Here is a 12,280-nt window from a genome sequence, read left to right as displayed (position 1 = left end):
AGCTTTGGTGTAAAGGACAACTCTCTATCCCCGTGCGTTTGGGCAGGAGAGGCCGGCAACATTTCAAAAATTGGTCATATTCACCTTCCAAAAAAGACATTTCTCTACACAAGGAGAACGAAGCGACCCGGAGGCCCGCCCTTTTAACTGTAGCATCCCTGCATCCTCACTAATAATCACCGTGAAAATGCAGCAAATCCGTCACATTTTCTACATCTAATTTTTCGGTACCTAAATTGTTTCGGTCTGTAACTGCGGAAATAATGATCCTATCGTGGAACGGGATGCACTCCTGTATTCCCCCTTGACTTACTTCTTACACGGTAGCATCAAAACGGGAATCGCGAGCACGAGTTGATTTTCGAAAAAAAAAATGGGAAGGGTTTAAACCACTATTCTGCCCACATTCTAGCCGCCATAACTCTGCAGTTCGTGAAGGGCGAACAAAGCCGAAGAATGCGTTGAATTCAGCTCCTCGAACTCTATCTTTGGTGTAAAGGACAATTCTCTATCCCCGTGCGTTTGGACGGGAGAGGTCGGGAAAATAAAAAAAAAATCGGTCATTTGGCCTTCCAAAAAAGAAATTTCTCTACACAAGGAGAACGAAGCGACCCAGGGCCCCTGCTTTTTAACTGTAGCATCCCCACATCCTCACTAATAATCACCGTGAAAATCCAGCAAATCCGACGCACTTTTTCAGCACTTATTTTTTCGGTACCTAAAGTATTTCGGTCTCTAATTCCGGAAATAATGGCGCTACCGAGGAACGGGATACGGTCCTGTATTTCCCCTTGACTTACTTCTTACACGATAGCCTCGAAACGGGAATCGCGAACACAAGCTGATTTTCGCAACAACATTATTGCCGCCATAACTCCATAGTGTGCGTAGTGAGAACAATGCTAATAAGTGGGTTGAATTCAGCTCCTCGAACTCTGTCTCTGGTGTAAAAGACAGCTCTCTATCCCCGTGTATTTGGACGGTAGCGGCCGGCAAAATTAAAAAAAATGGTCATTTTGCCCTTCCAAAACGGAATTTTCTCTACACAACGACGAGCAAATGCTCCGTAACTTTCGGTGCTAGACCCCGGACTCATTTCACCGGCATTATCACCTTCATTTGATTCAGATGCTAAATAACCTAGATGTTGATACAGCGTCGTAAAATAATCCAATAAAATAAAAAAATAAAAATGCACACAATGAGAACGAAGCGGCTCAGAGTCCTGTCCTTTTAACTGTAGCATTCCCGCATATTCACTAACTATCACCACTAAAATCCAGCAAATCCGCCGCACTTTTTTGTACACTTATTTTTTTGGTACCTACCTTTTACAGTCTCTAATCCCGGAAATAATGGCCATACTGTGGAACGGGATGCTGTCCTGTATTCCCTCTTGACTTACTTCTTACACGATAGCATCAAAATGGGAATCGCGAACACAAGTTGATTTTCGAGAAAAAACATTCGCCAACATTCTTGTCGCCATAACACCGTAGTACGTGTAGTGAGAATAAAGCTGATAAGTGCGTTGAATTGAGCTGCTTGAACTCTTATCCTTGATGTCCCTTTTCACTGTAGTATCCCCGCATGTTTACTAATAATCACCAATAAAATCGAGCAAATCCATTTCACTTTTGTGTAGACTTATTTTTTTCCCTACCTAAAATATTTCAGTCTCTAATCTCCGGAAATAATGGCCATATCAAGGAACGGGATGCGGTGTTGTATTCTCCGTTGACTTACTTCGGACACGGTATCATCAAAATGAGAATCCCGAAAACAAGATGATTTTCCAGAAAAAAATACCAATACCCTATTCCGCTAACATTCTCGCCGCCATAACTCCGCCATATGTGGAGTGAGAACAAAACTGGTAAGTGCGGCAAATAGAGCTCCTCGAACACTATCTGTAGCGTAAAGGACAATCCCCTGCCCTCAGGCATATGGACGGTAGAGGCCGGCAAATTTTCAAAAATGGTTATTTTGCTTTTCCAAAACAGGCTTTTCTCTACACAAGGACAACGAAGGGGTTCCGAGATCCGCCCTTTTCACTGTAGCATCCCCTAATGTTTACTAATAATTACCATTAAAATCGAGGAAATCCTTTGCACTTTTTTGCAGACTTATTTTTTTCCCTACCTCAAATATTTCAGTCTCTAATCTCCGGAAATAATGACCTTATCGAGGAACGGGATGCAGTGTTGTGTTCCTCTTGACTACTTCGGACACGATAGCATCAAAATGGGAATCCCAAACTCTAGCTGATTTTCGAGAAAAAAATACCAGTTTTGTATAAATTCGGCTACTGACAGCAACGCTATAGCAGTTTATAAGCCCGGAATATCTCCGCGGACACTATATTATGAGTACTTCTTAAATATGACGTATGAATGAAAACATGCATTTGCATACAAATCTGATGTCTAGTTATTATGTTATGAGTTCTCCAAGCAAAGTTCTAAGGGGACTAGGTAATGCAAGCTAAATGTTGGATTTGAAATTTTCAGATTTCAAAACATGGCCAAGGGCAATAGATTTGTTGTCAAGATTCTTCCTTCAGGAAAGCAAAGCTACAAGGCCCATGTCCTAGATTCATGGCTACAGACAAATTATGTCACCTATTTGTGGCACACACAATTTCGACACTGAATAACTTCTGCACTTAAAAGTGACCATTACCAATATTACCATCACCACCATTACCATCACCAATCGTAATTAAAATATAAAATTACTTACTTTATTTTTGAAGACATTTCCACTTTGAGCAGTTTCCTATAATTCCGCTTTTCCACTGGATATAGGCGTCATCTTCCAGACTCTTGCTCGTACATCCACGACGATTCCTCACCTCCATGTAAGCTAATGATGTCCTCTCTCGCTGCACATGCCCAAACCAATGATGTGCTCGACGCTCCAGATGACCAACCATATTCTCTTGGAGATTAACTTTTCCTTTATTGTATCATTCTGTGCCTTCTGGAATTAAAAACAATAATAACAATAAAAAAAATAATAATAATAAAAATAAAAAAGTTAATTGTGAAAATTATAGAATGGAAATAGAACATTACAATTGCAATTAATAATGAAAAGAAACCAAAGGAGATACTAAACAATTTATCACACAAATAACAAAACTTCACTTGTTCACCGCTGTGGAGCAATGCTTAGTGTGTCTGACTGTGAAACAAGCGGGCCCAGGTTGAAATCCTACTTGGGACAAGTTACCTAGTTGAGATTTTTTCCGAGGTTTTCCCTCAACCAAGTGAAGCAGAATTGCTGGGTAACCTTCGGCATTGGACCTCGGACTCATTTCGCTATCATAATTACACATCCCCTCTCTCATCATCTGCGTTTCTTTCCCATATTTCAGGCTTGCTCTGATATAGAATCAACTGCGGGTCACCAGTGAACTTGAAGCTCGTGGTATGTGGTCATTAGTTGCTGATGGTAATGCTATGTATTGTAGGCTCTCCTCTGGGCTAATGGTAGTTCATGGAACCAGGGCTGAGAAACCAAGGTGATGCCTATGCAGGAAGGTAAAAAGAATTCTGTAGGCTGTAGGGGAGTTCGGAGGTGGCCCATGGGGAAATCTGTAGCATGAGAGGCCTTAGGGCATGCACACTATTCCATTCTGGGTAGTATAATACATAGGTTGGATAAAAAGTAACGGCAACACTGCTGTCACGTGACGATGGTGCATTCGAGAGTTGCCAGCTGTGTGGACATGAACAAGGACTGTTAGATGAGTTAGTGCAGCCAGCAGCGACAGTACTCTGTCAATCTACTGCAGTGTGTAGAACGTTGACTTTCATAGGGATAGTGCGAGCACCCTAAGACCACGTTTACAAAACTAGAGTAATGTTCCTGGATCAAAATTGAAGTGACACGAGGTCGTAGTGCACAAGAATGTTTTCAGGGACTGCATGAAGCATATGCCGATGCAGCGTTGCCATATCGCACAGTGGCACGATGGGTTAAAGCGTTCCGGGAAGGCAGGGATGCCATTCAGGACAACCTACGTACAGGACGACCCCCCGTGGAGGACAACACAGTTCAACTCCTTGCTTCCCTGTTGGATACTGATCGCCGATGGACTGCGCGTGAGTTAGCAGCAGAAGTCTGAGTATGCCACAAAACTGTGCTCCACATTCTGCAAGACATTCTGGGTTACCGAGGTTTAACAAAATGGCACCGCTATTCAGTCGCACAGGCCTTGTTGGACTGGTACCAAAGAAAAGATGACGACTTTCTTGCACGAATCGTCGCTATGGACGAAACCTGGGCTCGCTCATATGAACCAACCAAACTTGAAACGTCAATCAAATGAATGGAAGCATCCAGGTTCTTCTAGTCCGAAGAAAGTGCGCCCTACACAAAGTGCTGTGAAAGTGATGTTCATTGTGGCATGTGACATTGATGGGGTAATACTGCACCAGCTGTACCTCCAAGGCAGATGGAAAACGCGGATTACTGGAACATCCACCGTACTCACCCGATATGATCCATGCGATTACGATCTTTTTACCAAAGTGAAAGAACCACTGCGAGGGACCCGGTACAATACCAGAGATGAACTTATCCGTGCTTTAGGGCGGTCAGTACGGAACATCAACAAACATGGACACGCTGATGGTGTACGACGCCTTCCAAACATTTGGCAAAAGGTAATAAATAAGGGGGGCGACTATATAGAAGGTACGTAAATGTTGTAACCCTGCGAATAAAGCCATGTCAGAAATATCGAACTGTTGCCATTACTTTTTATCCAACCTTAGTAGGTTCACCCAAGAGGCCTACATGTAAGGGCAGTTCCAATCCATGTCCCTCCCCTCAAGGGGGAATAGAATAAGAAGAAAAATACTTCACTTCTTTACTTCTTTGTTTTCATATCCAATAATATTATTCTCATATTGATGGATCTCACACACATGGGCAACTGTAGTAATTCTAGTAATAATTATTATTATTCTATTTTCCCTGGCAGAGTTAAGGCCATCAGGCCTTGCCTTCCGTCTTCCACTCAATCAGGATCAAAGCACATACAGGAAAATACATACACATGTATTAACTAAAGAAAACATTGAATTATTAGTCAATTGGTTTTCAGAATTTATACACTGTATTTTAGATTTACCAATTTTATTTGGGAAAGTGCCATTTGTATTTCAGATTTGTCAGTTTTATTTGAAAAAGTATCAATTAACATAATCAAATTCAAATCCTGTTCAAATTCAACTTCACAAATTTTAAGCGCAATAATTAACAACAGGTTCCTAATAGAAACAGCAACAACTAAATTTACTGACTTACAAATCGAAAGTATATTACATTGGAAAAATCATATTAAAGAAATTACTCCGAAACTAAATTCAGCATGTTTTATTATTAGATCTATGCAAGAGATAGTAAATATCAATACCTAAAAAGCAATATACTTTGTTTACTTCCACTCGATAATGAGTTTTGGAATAATATTCTGGGGAAATTCTACAGATAGTAACAGTATATTCCTACTACAAAAAAAAAAAAAAGTAATTAGAATAATAGTAAGTGCCAAATCTAGGGAATCGTGTAGGACGTTGTTCTTTTTTTAATTTAAGAAAACTTTATTATACAGTTATGTACAATAGAATTGTGCTGAATTTATCAATACTGTGCTATAAAAGCACACAAGAAACATGTATGGAGGTTACAGACCTATGACTGTCCTCTGGCAATATGTGAAATAAAACAAAAATGTTAATCTTTAAACAACAGATCTGAATGTCTTTATCTTTTTAATCTTCTTATTTGGCGAGGCGGTGGAAGTTGTTCTGGAATGATATTAAGCAGGTCATTTTGATGGTTAACCACTGAGCGATGAAGTAGTATGTAGAAGCTGCGCAGGGTGGATTCAACTGTAGGCAAGTTCAAGTCTTTGTGTAGGTTGTCATTGCAGATGTACCAGGATGCATTAACGATTAGTCGAAGGACCCGGCTCTGTATTGTCTGAATTCGTCTGATTTGAGAATTGGATGCAGATCCCCATATACCATAGCCACACATCCATATAGGTCTCATCAATGAGAAATATATGTCTTTTTTAAGTAGCTGCAGTGTGATGAACCCTTCAACAGATGTTTAACTTGATATAATTTATGTCGGAGTCTTTTCACTAGGTTGCTTATATGTGTATTCCAAGTCAATTTTCTGTCCAAGTACAGACCTAGGTACCGCACTGACTCAGCATATGATACTTCTTCCCCTTATAGAGTGATCAATTGATTTTCAGTTTTATAGGTGAACTGAATAACATTGGATTTTCTAGGGTTCATTTTAACTTTCCATTTGTTACACCATACTGCAACGGGACCCTTTCGGCTCTCCCCGCCTTAAATCGTTTCAATAAGGCTTATCATCTGAGTGGGTGAGAAGGACATGAAATAACAACTTATATTTTAAATATTTACCTGACAAATTTATTGTTAAAACAGGTAATAACAAATAAACTATTTGAAAAAACAACAAGAAATGTAAATATATGTTATATATAAATATTCTACAAATATAAGAACCTGATTTAAATATAAGTAAATAAGGGAGCAGAAAAGAGCGCCCAAAAAGAAAAGATAATAGACTAATATAGTCGAAAACGGGAGGTACGAATAGATCTTCTAACATACCAGAAACTGACTTGCCAAACTAATACTAAATACACTGATATTCGCCATTACCTCAATCCTGCTGTCAGCTAACACACACTTAATACAAGCAGGACCAAATAGAATCAAATAGGGTACTTCTGATCTGAGACTAGCGAATGTCAGCGGAGACTTCTAAAGAAACAAAGCTTAGAAAACAAAGGGAATTAAATTTAGAAGGTATATAAACAAAATCGAAAAGTCTCACAATTCCTGCATCCAAGGTGTTCCCACAAGCATGACAGTTTCCGGATCCGTCTCAGCTGGTATTTGCTGGCCATGCCGCCATGGAAGTTCTTCCCTCGTATAATCGCTCAGCCACGGCCAGATCAAATCCCCTTGTATACCCCAGTCAACTTCCAATTCTCTGGACCAGCCCCCGCCTGCCCATATTGAAGTTACTGCTCCGGGTCATTGAACCAGACAGGCCACGCTGTCTCTAAACATCAACTGCCTACTTCGATTACCTCCCGCGGAGACACTCACTGCGTCAAATGCCCATAGCTGACTCACTGCGACTTGCTCCCCCAAGCGCCCATCGCAGACTACTTCCGAGTTGCTCCCTCAAGTCCCCATGGCTGACTCCCTGCACACTCTCATTCATCCGGTCAGCCAGAAATCGCGACGTAACAGAAAAATGTCAAATCAAATACACTAATGACAAGTAATGAAACAAAACCCACCAATCAAAAAGCGAATCGCTAATCAAATGATCTCACTCTTGATAACGAGAAAGAAGTTAGACAGAAAATGGCGTATAAAAGAACGCCATCTATGAAAGAAGTTAGAAAATAAAACAAGGTAGTCAAGGAAATAAGGAAAAGGAAAAAATCAATACTGGAAAGACAGGGTGCCGGAAAACAAACGGCACAATACATCCACTAAATGTAAAAACTGCTGCAATTTATTAGCTGCCATTTCACATGAACCTTTGCACAGAACAGCAACATCATCTGCAAACTGAGCTGTTGTTAAATTGGCGTCTCTGGGGAAATCAGACACATAAAACAAATAAAGGTAAGGTCCAAGTACACTACCCTGAGGTACACCTGCTTGAATACTTCTGACCTGGGATACTACATTTTCATACTTCACTGAAAATGTTCTGTTGCAGAGATAGGACTGTAGTATTCTAAATAATGTGTCTGAAACTATTGGTTTTAATTTACACAAGAGTCGCTCATACCACACTTTATCGAAGGCTTTTTCGGTATCTAAAATCAGACCAAGACAAACAGATTTTTCTTCAAAGTGTCCAAGATAGTGTCCACTACTCGATGTAGCTGCTGCGGGCAAGAATGTGAAGATCTAAATCCAAATTGAGTGATAGGAATAGTGGGGTTTATTGAATCTAGAAGCCGAGGAAGCAGAAGGCGTTAAAAAATCTTGGAAAAAATGGAAAGAAGACTAATAGGGCGATAACTATTGGGATTATTTTTAGGGTTCTCAGGTTTTGTAATCATCACAATGATAGCATGTTTCCAGTTCTTTGGAAAGTAGGTCAAACACAGAATGGCATTGTATATTTGAGTTAAAAATACAAGTCTTTTTCGGAAATGACATAAGCAATGGTTGAACGATTAAATCTTGACCAGGAGCCTTTTTTGTTGGGGTATGTGTTATTGCATTTAAAACTTGAGCGGGGGTGAAGAATGTAGTAAAGGGTGATAGTTGCAATGGAGTCTTCACTTCATCCAGGATTTTTTGTTTAAATTCGGGATTAACAGTAGCATTATATTGAAATTGTTTTATTAATATATCACACAAAACTGTTACCGTCTCCTCAGACGTACACTTCCTAGAGTCTCCCAATTTTAGCGGTGGTATTCTCTCAAAACTTTTTGTTATAACTTAAGTTTTTTTCCACAATGAACCAACAGCGGTATTTAGAGATAGCAGCTGATTTTTTTACAGCATCACTTCTTTCTTCTTTCAACATATCTTTTAGTTTCCTGGTAGCTCTATTATAATTAGTTTTATGGGGAGGATATCTAGTCTGTTCCCATAATTTACGACAGTATATCTTTTCTCGTAGCAGTTGCGCAATTTTCCCTGTAGGTCTCAGTCTATTACATTTTTATAGGATTTTTTACTACTGGCCAGATTTGCTGCATGGTGAACGTATCTGGTTAGTTTGCTAACAGCCACATTTATATCTTGAGTAGCTTTTAAAGGAAGTCTTAAATCTGTAATTTCATTGAGAAGGGCTGAATAGTAGTTCCAATCAAAAGGATAGTTTATTAATGCATAATTTTTATTCATACTAATTTCATTTGAATAAACAGTAACCACTACTGGGTAATGGTCTGAACTAAGTTCATAAGTATGGACTGATGGCATCGAGCATAAGTGACATATATTTTTATCAATGAAAAAATCCAGTACATCAGGCATCTGTCCTCTATCTGGATAGTGTGTGGGTTCAATTGGATGTATGAATTCTCAGGAGAGTTGTGTTGCCGCATCTAGAAGTATTAGCCCTCTTGGATTGGCTAAATTTGATCCCCATCTGGGATGTTTACAATTGAAATCTCCACCTAGTAGAAATTGATTATCCATGACATTAACGATGTCCCAAAAGTTGCAAAGAATTATTTTATTAGCAGGTGCAGAATAGAAAAAACCAATCTGATACTTCATTCCATTTGATATACGTGAAATTTGAAATTTGTCTTCAATAACTGGTAGTAATTCATCATGAGCTATGTGATTTTTGACAAGAATGGCAGATCCCTCTCTCCTGGTATTACTAGGATGATGAGCTCGAAAAGTTATAAAACCAGGTACATAAAAGTTCAAGTGGGGTGTGACTTTCGTCTCAGTTATTAATAAGATATCGATATTATATGAATCTAAAAATAACTTTAGTTCAAAATACTTGTTATTGACACATCTGCAATTCCATGTGCAAATTAATGAATTGTTGTCAGAATTCATTTTTTGTTAATAAGAGCAGGAAGAACTTGTTGCAATGTACTTACAAGAGGCAACAATATAGACATAAGAGTATCAATCTTATCCATCAGCTTATTTATCAATTCTTCACTATGACTAATAGCTGGGGAACCAATATTCTATTTTACAGTTTCAGCATATGAACGATCTGGTGTATATTAAGAGTAAGTTTTTGGTTCAGACTGCTTAAGAGTTCTAGACGCAACAGAGCACAGTTTCTTGGTTCTCCTCTTATCTCAGCGAACGTCAGCAGTGTGTTTCCATTGGAAATCGAACTTCCTCATGGTGTATCGTTGATTCTGGAATCCCACAGGGATCTGTTCTATCGCCACTACTATTCACTATTTACGTAAATGACATCCCTTCGACTCTACTGCACTGTAAGCATCACCTTTACGCAGACGATTTACAAATCTATATCCATACAACCCCTGACTCACTCAATGACGCAATACACAATCTTAACGAGGACCTTCAATCCATATCTGCATGGGCCAGAAAGTTTGGTTTGACTTTCAATGCAAGAAAATCACAAGCAATCCTAGTGGGACACCAACGTCTATTATGCAACATTACTCCTGCTCTTCCAGTCAAGTTAAACGACACAATAATCCCTTTTGCTTCCTGTGTTAAAAACCTTGGAGTTTACTTTGACACGCATTTAAACTGGAATTATCAAGTAACCCATATTATCAAAAAAGTGCTTTCCATACTACATTCCTTAAACAGCATTCGAAAATTCCTCCTGCTATCACTCAAGAAAATACTAGTGGAAACACTAGTAATGCCCCACTTCAATAATTGTGATTCTCTACTGACCGACCTCAATGTCAACCAGTCGCTTCGTATGCGATGTCCGTCGCGCTGACCACATTACCCCATCCTTCCAAACTCTAAACTGGCTACGGCTTAACGAACGTAGAAATTTTCATTCCCTTGTTCTCCTTTTCCAAGTCCTTCACACCTCTACACCTACCTAAATTAAACAATAACAAAAATAGATAGCAATATTACTTTAAATCGACTGTCTTCAATATTTTAAAAAGAAAATTTTATAATCAATATAAGAAATGTCGAAATCTAAATCCCATATTTTACATAATTCAGTGAATTTAGAACACATTCTTAACAGTGGTGAATTTTTATGTGATGAAGTGTTGGTTTCTCGTAGTGTAATAATAGGCGATTTCTTAAATTTGATGTTCAAGCAGTAAGCTGGATTTCAGCTTAACGCTGGATGTAACTAAATGTATTTAAATAATTAAAATACGATCATTTTGGTCCAGGGAGCACACATTTTGGTTCAAGGATAATTCGTTTAACATGTTTCTAAATTAATCTTGACTACATTCTTTAATAAATCACTCCAAACCAGTGTGAATATATCATGTATTTTGTACGAAGATAATTTTTTTGTGTTGACCCCACTATGCATGAAAAATAACATGGCATAAACATTTTTAAAGAATTACACGAAACAAATAATATGTATCTTACAGAATAATTAATACTTAATATTTGCCGCGTGTACATTTGTAAAGTTATGATAACGCAACGCAAACCAGATATCAGTCCCGTATTTGGAGTGAGAGAATATAGAAGTTTCAGTGAAATGAGTTTCTTTCTCTTGGCTGCTTTCTCACATTCTGAATTTCTATTCTATTTCAGATACATTGCTGAAAATTTAAATTATTTTGCAATATCACAAAGTTTTCCATCATACTTTGTGTAGCGAGGAAGTTAAATGGGAGAGGATATTGGGAAGAAATTAAAAGCTATTTTATAAATCGAAATACGTACCCGCTGAACACTCTTTGCTTGCTTACAGTGTGCCGGGCCGAAGGCTCTGTACGAACACTACGCCTGTATAAACGCAGACAAGGTTTTGGTTGTAACTCCTGATCTCATTCCTACGGGTAAGTAGCGAGAGACACAGATTTATATAACCATGGTTACGAATGTATCATTGTTTACTGCATACTTCGTTTGTTTTGTTCACAAACTCTCGTATTCAAGGAAATATCATTTGAAAGGAATTTCAGAACGAGATTGATGAGATTGTCAGAAAGAAAGAAAGAAAGAAAGAAAGAAAGAAAGGAAGAGAGAGAAAAAGAAAGGAAAAAAGAAATAAAGGAAGAAAGATAATATGTGCAAAATAACTGACCGTACTTTTTCATATAGCAGAAAGTTTACACGTTTTCAACTGGCAGTATTGTAGCCCTATGATTATTTTCAGATTTCAATGCAAAGCCTATAGACGCAAAGAAATATCATTTCTATGTACGTAGAAATTTTAACATTTAACTGTCTTTCACGCTGTAAAATTTATATTATAAACATGTTATGCGAAGAAGAATTACCTCTGTATTGCAGTAAGACTAAATACAGTTATTATTATTATTATTATTATTATTTTATTATTATTATTATTATTTTATTATTGTTAAGTGATCGTTTCATTTAATTTAGTATATTCCCTGTTGTTATTATTATTATTATTATTATTATTATTATTATTAGTATTATTATTAATTGTATTTTTATTTAATAAGTATATTATTGCTATTATTGAGTGTAATTAGCACTGCCACCGGGCATATATACTGTGTTTCTCTGGAAAAATAACTAAGGAAGAG

At 38.0% G+C, this 12,280-nt stretch overlaps 1 long non-coding RNA gene across 2 annotated transcripts in view; it reads right to left on the bottom strand.

Annotated features, from left to right (window-relative positions):
- Window positions 1-12,280, bottom strand: part of LOC138715629 (uncharacterized) — a 362,085-nt gene that overhangs the window by 338,255 nt on the left and 11,550 nt on the right. For both annotated transcript variants that reach the window (XR_011336520.1, XR_011336519.1), the window contains one exon: window positions 2,743-2,982. This is a non-coding gene — a long non-coding RNA (uncharacterized lncRNA). The remainder of the gene's footprint in view (window positions 1-2,742; window positions 2,983-12,280) is intronic.

This window comes from Periplaneta americana, chromosome 15 (genome assembly GCF_040183065.1).
Source record: "Periplaneta americana isolate PAMFEO1 chromosome 15, P.americana_PAMFEO1_priV1, whole genome shotgun sequence".
Taxonomy (NCBI): domain Eukaryota; kingdom Metazoa; phylum Arthropoda; class Insecta; order Blattodea; family Blattidae; genus Periplaneta; species Periplaneta americana.
This window is presented reverse-complemented; position numbering and strand designations above follow the sequence as displayed.